Here is a 13,230-nt window from a genome sequence, read left to right as displayed (position 1 = left end):
AAACCATACATAAGGAAGGAAGGGAGTGAGTGCAGAATGTAGTGTTACAGTCATAGCTAGGGTGTAGAGAAAGGTCAACTTAGTAGGAGGTAGGTCCAATCAAAAGTCTGATGACAGCAGAAAATAAGCTATTCTTGAGTTGTTTGGTACCTGACCTCAGACTTGTGTATCTTTTTCCCAAATATTGTAATTGTGGTTCCATTTTTCTAACGCTATTTATTGAAAAGTTATACCACATACAACTTTTATTGGTCCCACTTTTCTCTCAATCATTGGAATTCTACCGCTCCGCCCACCGCGGAATCTGAGTGGGCGAGGGGCGGACAACAGAAATGTCCATTGACCTAGGGCGGGAATTTCCAGTCTCGCTCCAACAAGGTCGTAAAATCCCGCCCAATATCTCCCAATCAGATTTACTATGTAAACTGTCACCTTGCAGTTGCCGATTCTCACCAGTAGATAGCGCCCTGAGGTAAAATTTTGAAGGCACTCCCAACTCTATAGCTGTTTAATTTTGGGCCATCATTTCCACCCAGCAGTGTAAAGTCATCGCCGACTGGAAGTACAAGAGTTTAAAATGGACTTATCTACTCTGGAGAGGTCAATTGAAACTTGCACTGGCTGGTGCTGTTTGGGACCTGCGGCAGGCCTCAGTGTCACCCAGCACCAGTGAGCTCAGTACTGGCTGTTGGAGAGCAGGTAGGTTTAAAGGGCCCAGTGAAATCGACAGGTCAGGTAGATAGAAGGCATCCAGGTAAGTGGGTGGGATTTAACAGTTCAGAGTGGGGGTGGGGGGGTAACTGAGCTTGGAGGAACAGGGAGAAAGGTGATGGAGGAAGATCCATGCAGCCCGGGGTGGGGGGGGCAGTTGGGGGGGGGTGGTGGTGGGGATAAATCCATGGTGGGGAGAGAAGGTCGGGAGAGGGGGGCTGGATAGGGAATACCCTGGGAGACGTGATTAGTCAAGGGGTGGGAGGTTTGGTGTTTGTGGGGGGGGCAGGGTGGTTCCACATGGATTCAGTCTGTGTGTTTAAAATGTTAACACTGAAGTTAGAAGTGGTTTCATTTCTTCTAACTCTTTCGGAGTAACTATTGATGGAAAACTGGCAGATTTGATTTGATTTATTATTGTCACATGTATTAACATACAGTGAGAAGTATTATTTCTTACACATTATACAGACAAGCCATACCGTTCATAGAGAAGGAAACAAGAGAGTGTAGAATGTAATGTTACAGTCATAGGTGTAGAGAAAGATCAACTGAATGCAAGGTAAATCCATTCAAAAGTCTGACAGCAGCAGGGAAAAATCTGTTGAGTCAGTTGGTACATGACCTCAGACTTTTGTATCTTTGTCCCGAAGGAAGAATGTGGAAGAGAGAATGTCCGGGTTTTGTGGGGTCCTTAATTATGCTGGCTGCTTTGCCGAGGCAGCGGGAAGTGTAGACAGAGTCAATGGATAGGAGGCTGGTTTGCGTGATGGATTGGGCTACATTCATGACCTTTTGTAGTTCCTTGCGGTTTTGAGCAGAGCAGGAGCCATACCAAGCTGTGATACAACCAGAAAGAATGCTTTCAATGGCACATCTGTAAAAGTTGGTGTGAGTTGTAGCTGACATGCCAAATTTCCTTCGTCTTCTGAGAAAGTTGAGGCATTGGTGGTGTTCTTAACTATAGTGTTGGCATGGGGGGGACCAGGACAGGTTGTTGGTGATCTGGACACCTAAAGACTTGAAACTCTCGACCCTTTCTACTTCGTCCCCATTGATGTAGACACAGGCATGTTCTCCTTTACGCTTCCTGAAGTCGATGATAATCTCTTTTGTTGATGTTGAGGAAGAGATTATTGTTGCCATCCAAAGTTAGCAATTTAATTGCTTTGTCAGTTGGTTTGCAGCACAGAGCTATTGTCCAGGGGCGGTTAATGATTCTGGACAATTCCAGTGTAAACCTTCCCCAGAAGAACACCCCAGCCCAGCTTTAAGGCATCCCCAAATCAAATGCGGAAGCCAGGAAGTTATGGGCCAATATAACCATTGAGACATTTGACCCTATTTTACCATTTTGATCCTAAGTGATGGGCGGACTTGAACCTGGGGGTGTTTCAGACCCGACTTTTAGACCTGCTCTGAGGCCCCCCATACGCACTCTGCCTGCAAAAATATCAGTGATTCCGAATCGCACTGCAGAAAACTGTGGGTGGGACTTAATGCATCCAAAACCCTTGCAGCTCCGATTGCCACTTCCAACTGCGCATGAGCAGAAAAAAGAAATGATCGAATGCTGCTCCCCTGCCTCATCCCCCCTGGACCGGGCCCCCACAGCCATTGCCCCACAACATTACTGACCCCCCTATCCCGCCCCCCCTCACCAGTCAGACCGATCGCAGGCCTGAAATTGGCCGCAATTGGGACCAGGCCTGAAACCAGAATGGCGGCCATTTAACTGCAATTGCATGCACTTAGATTGACTTAGTGGGCTGTGTGCTCAACTTTACCGGCACTTCCTCTTTACCACCATGTTCGCCCATCCAGAAACAGACATGCTCCATAGAAGTCCAATTTGGGCGCTCCAATTAGTGAAGAGGTAGGTGTCTAGTAGTGCCTGACATCTCTCTGCTTGAGATAGGTGGTGGAGGGGATGGTGGGGGAATGTGGCCCTGCTACTACTCCGTCTGAGATCAATGGTGGGAAAGGGAGGGTCTGCTGCCTCTCTGCCTGAGATCAGTGGATTTAATTACTAGTTAGTGCTTTGTTCATTGAATTTTCTGATTTGGTAACTACAATTGTCTTTATTATCATTGGGTTAGGAAAGGAATGAGCTAAGATTCCTGATTACCTGAGAAGAGTGTGTGATGATTTGTTACATGACAGAAAGATTGGGCTAGGATGACAAGGATGCTACGGGCTGAATAGCCTCCTTCTGTGACATAATGGGCCCGATTTTACCATCATGTTGTGCTCATTTGCGGGTGTGAAAATTTGGTATAGTCAGGCATGAAGCAAGTCGATTTATTAGCCAAGGTATAGAATATAAGAGCAGGGAGGTTATGGGACAACTTACTGTCTAAAACATTAGTTAGGCCACAACTTGGGTACTGTGTGCAGTTCTGGTCACCTCATTACAGAAAGGTACTAGAGAGGGTTCAGAGGAGTTTTACTAGGATGTTGTCAGGGCTGGAAAATCACAGCTATGAGGAAAGATTGGATAGGCTTGGCTTTCTTACCTTGGAAAAGAGGAGTCTGAGAAACAATTTAATTGAAGTGTACAAAATTGTTAGCGGCCTGGATAGAGTGGATGAGAAAGACATGTTTAATGTAGCAGAGAGGTCACTGACCAGATAATATAGATTTAAAGTGATTGGTGGAAAAATAAATGGGGAGATGAGGAAATCTTTTTCACCTAGTAAGTTATGGGGGTCACTGCCTGAAAGGGTAATGGTGGCAGAAATGCTCAACTCATTTGAAAGGTATTTGGATATGCACCCTAAGTGGTGTAATCTGCAGGATTGTGGACCAAATGCTGGCAAGTGGTGTGAGACGGAGTGGCTCGTTTTCCAGCAGACACAATGGACCAAGTGGCCTCCTCCTGTCCCATAAACTTCCTATGTTTCCATAATTCTAACAAGTGATTACTGATGACACCCACATTCTGTGAATTATAGGCAACTCCATAGGCAAGTTCGCTAGAAGTTAATAAATACTTACGCGTATGATCACTGATAGAAAGCTGTTGGGGCCATTTTGTTGAATTTGATCAAGTGAGAGCTGGATGTGGCTCTTGTGGCTAAAGGGATCAAGTGGTATGGTGAAAAAGTGGGAGTGGAATACTGAAAGTGTATGATAAGCCATGACCATATCGAATGGTGGTGCAGGCTCGAGGGGCTGAATGGCCTACTCCTGCATCTATTTTCTATGCTTCTGTGTTGATATTCTACTGCGTTACTGCAGATGAGAGACCGAGACCTGGCTGTTCTAGTCTTTCAGGTGAATGTTAAAGATCCTGTAACATCATTCAAAGAAGGGTATTAAATTGTCCCAGTGTCCTGCCAAAATATATTTCCTTCAACGAAACCACAGCAAAACATATTTACCGGTAATTCATATCTGCTGTCTGGCTCCCTCGTGTGCTTATGTAACCACAGTTACTGCATGACAAATGCATTTGTAAAAACAACTCTTGTATAAGGTAAGACACTATATAAATCCATATCTTTTTACATAAATCTGGTACTATTTTTTGACAATATCCAATTAATTGTTCTTCATAACCAGTGGTAGGGGATCATCAGGAAGAACCATCCCTGTGCAGAGAAGGTCATACACAGCTTTTTGATGTTCAAAAAGGAAGTTCCTGAAAGTCTGAAATGAATGGCATATGTCTAATGGAACCTCCAATAACTGATAGTAATGGAGCCCTCCAGTGGCCAATAATCATTTTCATCCATGTATAAATGTGTGCAATCAAAATAATATCTTGTTATTTCTGTTACATATAAACACTAAATTAATAATGGTTACCTTGGAATTACATCAGTCAGAATGAAAAATAATCCCAGCCAAAGAGACAGGGGTCTGAATGAATTTTGGATTGAATGTTTATCAGGTGTCTTTGAAGTTTAGGATGGTAATCCCTGAAATTGGGCCTTCTTTGCACTCGTAAAAAGTTTGATCATGTTTCTGCCCCATACTCTCTCATTATCTTGCTTTGGGAATGTGGCTCAGTTTCAACTTCAAGTGAGCATCCTTACTACATCAGAGTACTATTTAAAAACAAATCAAAATTGAATGGAGGAGTCTCAGCCCTCTGAGCATGATAAATATAAAAAAGGGAATGGGGGAAGATAGAGAAAGACTTTAATAAAAGGTTATGGAAAGCAAGGATGAGGAATGAGGAGAGAATCTAAAAAAGAATTTAAAGTCCAATTCTTCTATAAACATAGCAGAGATAAGAGAATGTTTAAATTTGAGGTAGAAGCCCTGAGAGGACAGGTTAATGGTTGAATCTAAAATCCAGCCCTACAATATTGTCATTCCTCTGTTCTGTCTCAACCCATCTGCTGCTGAAAGCCTCATTCATGCTGTTACAACCTCCAGACGTGAATTCTCCAATGCACTGTTAAATCAGCCTCCCATCTTCCACAAAGCATAAATGTCAGCTTGCCCAAAATTCTTCTAATTGTATTCTAATGCACATCAAGTCCATTGACCCATCACACCTGTGTTTCTTAGCTCCCTTTCTGGCAATGCCTCAGGTTTCAAAATCTATCCCTATTTTCCAGTCTTTCTATATCTCTATAGCCTCCTCTATTTCTTCAGCCTTCTGCAAATCCATCAGCGTCTCCAATGCTGCATCCAAGAGACTGTGCGCCCTCTTCCTTGGTCCCTAGCCAGACTTCAATGTGCTGCAGTGTGTCAAACAGAGCACTTCACACCATCAGTGAAGAGGAATCCACATATACTGATCCATGACAACTGTGTCTAATAAACGCTTGAGTGCTAAATTTGAAGGGATCTAGTTTAGTACTTTCAACTGAATTCACATTATGGCAATCAACAATTAGGACTAACATTACATGTGCTAAATCCAGACTTTCATAGAGGTGAAGCTAATTAGTGCCAGTTTCACACTTTGATCTAAAAACTCCAATTGCAGTCAATAGAAGAGATTCTCATCCAGGTTCCAGAAGTGAAAGGCCAGCATCTATTACATTGTAACTTGTTCAATGCACTCCTTGAGAAATAATAGCTGAAGTGTTTTTTTTACTCAGCCAGTTGGACACAGCCAGGTAGAAAAATACAATTTATACAAGTATTTTCAAAACAAAATTGATGCTTAATCATAAAATTTAATCCAGTAGTGTTGGATTCATGAGACATGGCGTCGTTGGTTAGCCAACATTTATTGCCCATCCCTGGTTGCCCTTGGAGGGCATTTGAGAGTCAACCACGTTGCTGTGGCTCTGGATCACATGTAAGCCAGATCAGGTAAGGAGGACGGATTTCCTTCCCTAAAGGATATTAGTGAACCGGATTGGTTTTTACAACAATGGTTTTATAGTCATTGGTAGATTCTTAATTGTAGATTTTTTAAATTGAATTCAAATTCCACCATCTGCCGTGGTGGGATTCGAACCTGGGTCTCCAGAACATTAGCTAAGTTTCTGGAAAAATAGTCTAGCAATTATACCACAAAGTCATTGCCTATCAGCAATCTGAAAACTATCATTCAAGACTTGTACTGGGATAAATAATGCATTAAGTCAATAGGAATATTACTGCAGTCCCTCCACATAACTGAATCTCTCATGCCTGGTGCAATTCTCGCACAACAGCAATTTGAATTTATATAGTGCCTTTCATACTAAAATATTCCAGGTGTTTCACAGGAGTGTTGCAAAAAAACATGACATTGAACCGCATAGAGATTTTAGGGAAGATAATAAGAAGCTTAACAAAGACGTAAATTTTAAGGAACATTTCAAAAGAGGAAAGAATATAGAACATAGAACAGTACAGCACAGTACAGGCCTTTCAGCCCTCGATGTTGTGCCAAGCTATCAACATATCCAAGATCAAGCTATCCCACTTCCTATCATTCTGGTGTGCTCCATGTGCCTATCCAATAACCGCTTGAAAGTTCCTAAAATGTCTGACTCCACTATCACAGCAGGCAGTGTATCCCACACCCCAATCACTCTCTGAGTGAAGAAACTACCTCGGACATCCCTCCTATATCTCCTACCATGAAGTTTATAGTTATGTCCCCTAGTAACAGCTACATCCACCCGAGGAAATAGTCTCTGCACGTCCACTCTATCTATCCCCCTCATCATCTTATAAACCTCCATTAAGTCACCTCTCATCCTCCTCCAATCTAAAGAGAAAAGCCCCAGTTCCCTCAATCTTTCCTCATGGGGTGGCACGGTAGCACAGTGGTTAGCACTGCTGCTTCACAGCTCCAGGGTCCTGGGTTTGATTCCCGGCTCGGGTCACGTTCTGTTTGGAGTTTGCACATTCTCCTTGTGTCTGCATGGGTTTCCCCCGGGTACTCCGGTTTCCTCCCACATTCCAAAGATGTGTGGGTTTGGTTGATTGGCCATGCTAAGAAATTGCCCCTTAGGGATGCGTAGGTCAGAAGGATTAGTGGGTATAATATGGGGGTAGGACCTGGGTGGGATTGTGTTCGGTGCACGCTCGATGGGCCGAAGGGCCTCCTTCTGCACCGTAGGGTTCTATGTTTCCTCATAAGACCTACCCTCCAAACCAGGCAGCAACCTGGTAAATCTCCTCTGCATCTCTTCAATCCTTCCACATCCTTCTTATAATGAGGTGACCAGAACTGCACACAATATTCCAAATGTGGTCTTACCAACGTCCGGTATAATTGCAACATAACCCCACGGCTCTTAAACTCAAACCCCCTGTTAATAAATGCTAACACACTATAACTCTTCTTCATGGCTCTTTCCACTTGTGTGGCAACCCTCAGAGATCTGTGGATATGAACCCCAAGATCTCTCTGTTCCTCCACATTCCTCAGAACCCTGCCATTGACCCTGTAGTCTGCATTCAAGTTTGTCCTAAGAAAGAAAGAGAAGCAGAGAGACATAGAATGATAATTCCAAAGTTTAGGGGCTCGGCATCTGAAGGCAAGGCTGGCAATTATGGAAGTATTAAAATCAAGAATGCACAAGAATTTGAGGTCTGCTAATATCTGGGAAGGTAGTAGAGGTGGAGGAGATTGCAGAGATAGGAAGAAGCAAAGCCAAGAAGGAATTTGTAAAGATGGAGGAAAGGTTTAAGCTCATAGCATTGCTTGACATGGAGCACACAGGTGTTGGGTGAACAGTCTGGGTAAGGTTAGATCTTGGGCAGCAGGGTTTTGTATGACTTCAAATAACCTTCTTCCACAATCTGACCAAGACCTTGACATAACCCTAAAGTGGTGCTGGAAGGGGACATTCCAGTCGGGAAGCACTTCAGCAATCAAAGAGGTATTCAGCCTCCAATCTTTGGGCAAGCATTCTCCAAGACAGCCTTCAGGAAGTAAAAAGGACCGAGAGCTTCACGTTTTTAGGTGTCCAGATCACCATCAACCTGTTCTGGTCCCCCCATGCCAAAACAGTAGTTAAGGAAGCGTACCAATGCTTAGAAGATTAAGGAAATTTGGCGTGTCAGATACGACTCTCATTACTTTTTACAGATGCACCATAGAAAGCATTCTTTCAGGTTGTATCACACAACTTGATATGGCTTCTGCTCTGCCCAAGACCGCAAGGAACTACAAAAGGTCATGAATGTTGCCCAATCCATCATGCAAACTGGCCTCTCATCCATTGACTCTGTCTACACTTCTTGCTGCCTCTGCAAAGCAGCCAGCATAATTAAGGACCCACGCACTCTGGATCAAAGGCTACAGTGCTTGTGAGGTTCATGGTTGTCCATGGTCCTGTTTGGAAATGGGAACGATGTTAAGACTCATGTTTAAGTTCAGGGGCTGGCAAACAGGAATCAGAGCGTACAGGCACTCCTGGAAAGAAGCCTGATATGATAGGCTATACGGACCTCAGTCAGAAGATAGAGAAATGAGACAATGCAGAAGAGCAATAGCCATGTAGCAGGAGCTATCATTGGAAGGATGGTTTACCCGAGCTGCAGGAAGAAGCAAGGGCTGTATGCTCCACAGGAAAAATGCACAGTTTGGTGTTCAGTGCTGTGCTACACTCAATGCCCTTGGGTATGGCAGGCTCTGTGCTAGGTTGCAGACTGAATGATAATGGTCACGGGGCATCTGTATCCTGTAGATAGGGATCAGGTGTGAAGCTCCGATGGAGGTGGAGGGGATAGGGACTTCCAGTAAGTGATAGTCCCCACAGCCTCCAAATAGGGTGGGTACAGGTCCACATGAGGAATGGACTCTCTGCAGATGATGAACTACGGGAGAGTGTGCCAATGTCTACCACAACAACAGGACCCAGTATTAATGGGAGAGGCTGGAGAATAACAGTGCCATCTCTACCTGCACATTGTGAGGCTCCAGGTAAATCAGAGGTAATCAGAGTGCGAGGGAGAGAGGGTCAAAATCCATCCTATCAAACAGCTGCATCACCATCTCAACACTGAAATAAAATATTGTCTTACAAAATCAAAACTAAGATCGGATCAAAGAGATGTGATGAAGTGTGGGAAGACTGTTAAACTGATCTAAGGGACTCCTTTTTGGGACCTATATCCATTTGTTGATGCCATTATAGTGGACAGGGTCCAGGACAATTTAACAGGACTCAGAACCCATTGCCAGGAAACCAAGGGCTAGACAGATTTGTAAGTTTGAGCATTGCAAGGGATCAGCACAACTCAAGAGGATTACGTCAAATTTAGAAAAGCCACAGAGTGAAAGAGAGGAATGCAGCCTTAGAGAGTGAAGGCAATAGTGAAGAGGGCACAGGTGTATCAACTCTGCCATCTCATCAATGAAGGGGAGTCTTGGGTTAACAATTAATACCATTCATCAGAGGATAAATGATTCCATTCATTCACTATAAGCAACTGAATGCTCATGGTTATGTCAAGTCAATGAATGGAGTTCAGACTCACATTGGTTCAATGATGTTATTCCCAAGCTCCCACCCCGTACGGGGTTCCTGATGTAAAATCTGTGGAATGGAATGTTGCCAACCTCTTTGTGTGTGTTAGAGTCACAGGGGTAAGGCCACATGAGGAACAATGTAATCTAAGATGCCAAAGCTTAGTTGCCCCATTTCTCTCATTCACACGTGCTCAGCACCTGTTATATATTTAAAGTGGTCTCATCTCTTCTGGTGTAACATCATGTGATCAGCAATGATGGAAGCGGAGAGATTTGGGGTGTTTGTGGCTCTTCCATCTTAGACCTGGAACGAGCAACACCTTCTTAATGAACTTGCATCGTGTTTTACTATAGCCCACTAGTGTGGCAGCTGATTACTTTTCTCTGTGGTAGCTACTGATCGATATGTAACAAAGAAGAAATTAGCAATGAGAGTTGGAGAAGAAGAGAAATTTCAACTGGATTCATAAAAAATGAAACCCAGCAATTTGGATTGAAATGTCAATCAAATACAAGGAAAAGAACCTCAGATGCACTGCAAAAAGATTTAGAAAGAAAATAAAACTATGAGTAAGCAAGAAACAAAAGTTAAATTTACTTATTGTTCAGTAAAGTGGGTAGACTTCCCAACTGCGGAGATGGAGACTTAGAGAAACAAAAAGTCTGTGGGATCTTAAAGAGAAGCTTCTGTTTGGAAGAAAGGGACTTATATCAACAACACTTAAACAATATTGCTGTCAACATTGTTGGAAAGTGTAGGTTGCAGGATTACTGAACTGCAAGGACAACAAAGATTTTTCAACGAAAACCTGATCCAAAAGACAAGATTGAGAGAATCGACCTGTGGGCCCTTTGGGACTAGAACAGAAGAACTCAGGTCACTCTGAGGAACGTGTTGCTCCATCAAAGGACCCTGGGAAGAGGTTTCAGAAGAGGAATGACTTTCACTTCCCAGGAAGGCTATATCACATCTGTATCACCCACTGCTGCATCAAAGACTCACAAGGCATTGAAGATCTCAGATTCAATGAACTTGGGTGACGAAAGAGAGAATGGAGTGAACTATAAATTGTGGTACACATCGATACTAATGAGATAGAGAGGCAGGTGTTTACGTCCTCATGTCAAACTTTCAGGAGCTTGGGAGAAGTTGAAAAGTGGGGCCTCAAAAATAGTACTGGATTACTCCCAGTGCCATGTACCAGCCAGATTAGAAGTAGGAAGATAGGGAGGATCAGTGCACAGCTTGAGGCATGGGGCAGAGGGGAGGACTTCTAGCTCTTGGGGCATAGGGATCAACTCTGGGCAGAAGGTACCAATTCAAAACACCTCAACAAGACTGGAACCAATGTCCTAATTGGAAGGATCAAAACAGAAAGTGCTGGATAAAGACAGCTGGTCTGACAGCATTTGTGGAGGTAAACAAAGTTAATGTTTCAGATCTAAATGATCCTTCTACAGAAATGATCATAATTGGAAGCAGTTATTTTCAATTTATTCTTTTGTGAGACAGGAGTGTTATTGACAAGGCCAGTACTTGTTGCTCATCCTTTCAACTGAGTAACTTGCTAAGACATTTCAGAAGGTGGTTAAGAGTCAACCACACTGATGTGGGTCTGGAGTCACATCTAGGCCAGACCAGGTGAGGGTGGTAAATTTCCTTCCCTAAAGGACATTCATGAACCAGGTGGGTTTTTGCAACAATTGAATAACACCATTACTGCGACTAGATTTTTTCAAAAGCAGTTCACTAGATCGTCAGGGGAATGGACACTAGCACATAGAAAAGAGGATTAAATGCTTAGAGGAGTAAGAATTTTGAATACAAGGAAATAGTACCCAAATGAGATAGAAATACTACCCAAATAAGAAGAAATATGAGGAATACAAACCAGTTTAGAATGCACGTATGTAGAAAAACAAAGTGGGAAGAAGGTTGGTGAGCTACAGATACAAATAGATCTGTGGGAAGGTAATGTGACAATAATGAAAACATGGCTTAGTAACTGAGAAGGTACAGTGTTAAGCAAAGATAGAGGAGCAAAAGCAGTGAGTTGTTTGTGCAGATTACAGATTATAGTTTTAGAAATAGAGCGCAAGTCCTTGTGAAGGAAAGGGCAGAATCCATTTGATTACCAATGAAAAGTAAGGAAAGTTTGATCACATTACCGAGGATAGTCTGTAGGCTTTCAAATAGTGAGATAGAAGACAAAATCTGCAGGGAAATCACAGGGGTATGCAAGATCTTTAGAGTGGTCATATTGTGAGACTTGAATTTCTCAAAAATAGCAATGAAGATATTGTTAGAGTAAAGAGTAAGAAGGGAAGGAATTTCTGTAATGTATTCAAGAGAATCTCTTTGATCAGTATGTTTATGGCCTAACTAGAAAGAAGGCATTGCTGTATCTGGTGCTAGGGTATAAAATCAGCCAAGTGTCAGTGGGGGAACACTTGGAGCAAAAATGATCATTGTATGTGGTGATTGGCCCTTTAAAGGCAACACAACAGAGTAAAGGTCACATGGCCCAGGGTGGAGCTTCCTTAGGCAAAGAGACAGTTTGCTGTACAATTCTTATTAATAGATAACTTTTGTTTCCACTAATAGAGCCTCTGAAGTTACACCTTTTCATTGTATCAAAGGGTCTTGACTAGTCGAGGAGAAGAGGACACATCCATGGAAAGTAGAATTTCTAAATTGGAAGATGGTTAACTTTAATGGGATGAGAAGGGATCTAGCCAGGGTGAAATGAAACCAAAGACTAACAGGAATGGAAGCATAGGCGATCTTTAAGGAGGAAATGTTTCAGGTCAGGGTTGGTACCTTTTAAAATGGATGAAAAACAGAAGAACCAAAGTTAGGACCCTGGAAAGAAAGCGAGATGGAGAATACGATGCAACAATAAGGGAAGATGCAAGAAGTATTCAAGGCGAATTCTTCAAATGAGAGCCAGGACAAATATGTTAAGTAGAAAAAAGTAATGAGGAGGAGAGTAAGTTTGGTAAAGAGAGATTATGAGTATAGAATGGCAGTTTATGTAAAAATGATCCAAAAACCTTCTACCGTCATGTAAATAGTAAGAAAGTAATAAAGGGGGCCTATCAAGGGCAAAGGGGGTGATATATCCTGGACGTGCAGGAAGGTTAGAATATTTAATGAGTATTTTGCATTGGTATTAATGAAGAGAAAGCTGGCAAAATATCAGTAGAAGGGGAGATGGTAGACAGGGTGAAAATTGATAGGTAGGATGTGCAGAAAAGACTGGCTATGTTCAGACCAGATAATTTACCTGTGCTGGATGGTTGCATCCTAGGTTGTTAAGGGAAGTTGAGATGGAGATACGGAAGAACTTACTAAAATCTTCCAATCTTCCCTAGAGAATTGGAGAGTCACCAATATGACTCCTTTATTAAAGAAAAGGTTTAAAGGCATTCAGTGTAACCACAGGCTCTTAGTTAATCAGAGCAGATAATGTTCTATAAACAGTGAAGAAATTAACAGTTGCTTGAAGAAGTTTGAGTTAGCTGGGGAGAGTCAGCACGGATTTGTAAAGGGCAGATCATTGTGTTCTTATGAAGAAAGGTTAGATAGTCTAGGCTTTCCATTGAAGTTTAGAAGAGTGAGGGGTGACTTGATTGAA

This window comes from Carcharhinus amblyrhynchos, chromosome 5, assembly GCF_965287045.1.
Source record: "Carcharhinus amblyrhynchos chromosome 5, sCarAmb.v2.hapA, whole genome shotgun sequence".
Lineage (NCBI taxonomy): Eukaryota > Metazoa > Chordata > Chondrichthyes > Carcharhiniformes > Carcharhinidae > Carcharhinus > Carcharhinus amblyrhynchos.
This window is presented reverse-complemented; position numbering follows the sequence as displayed.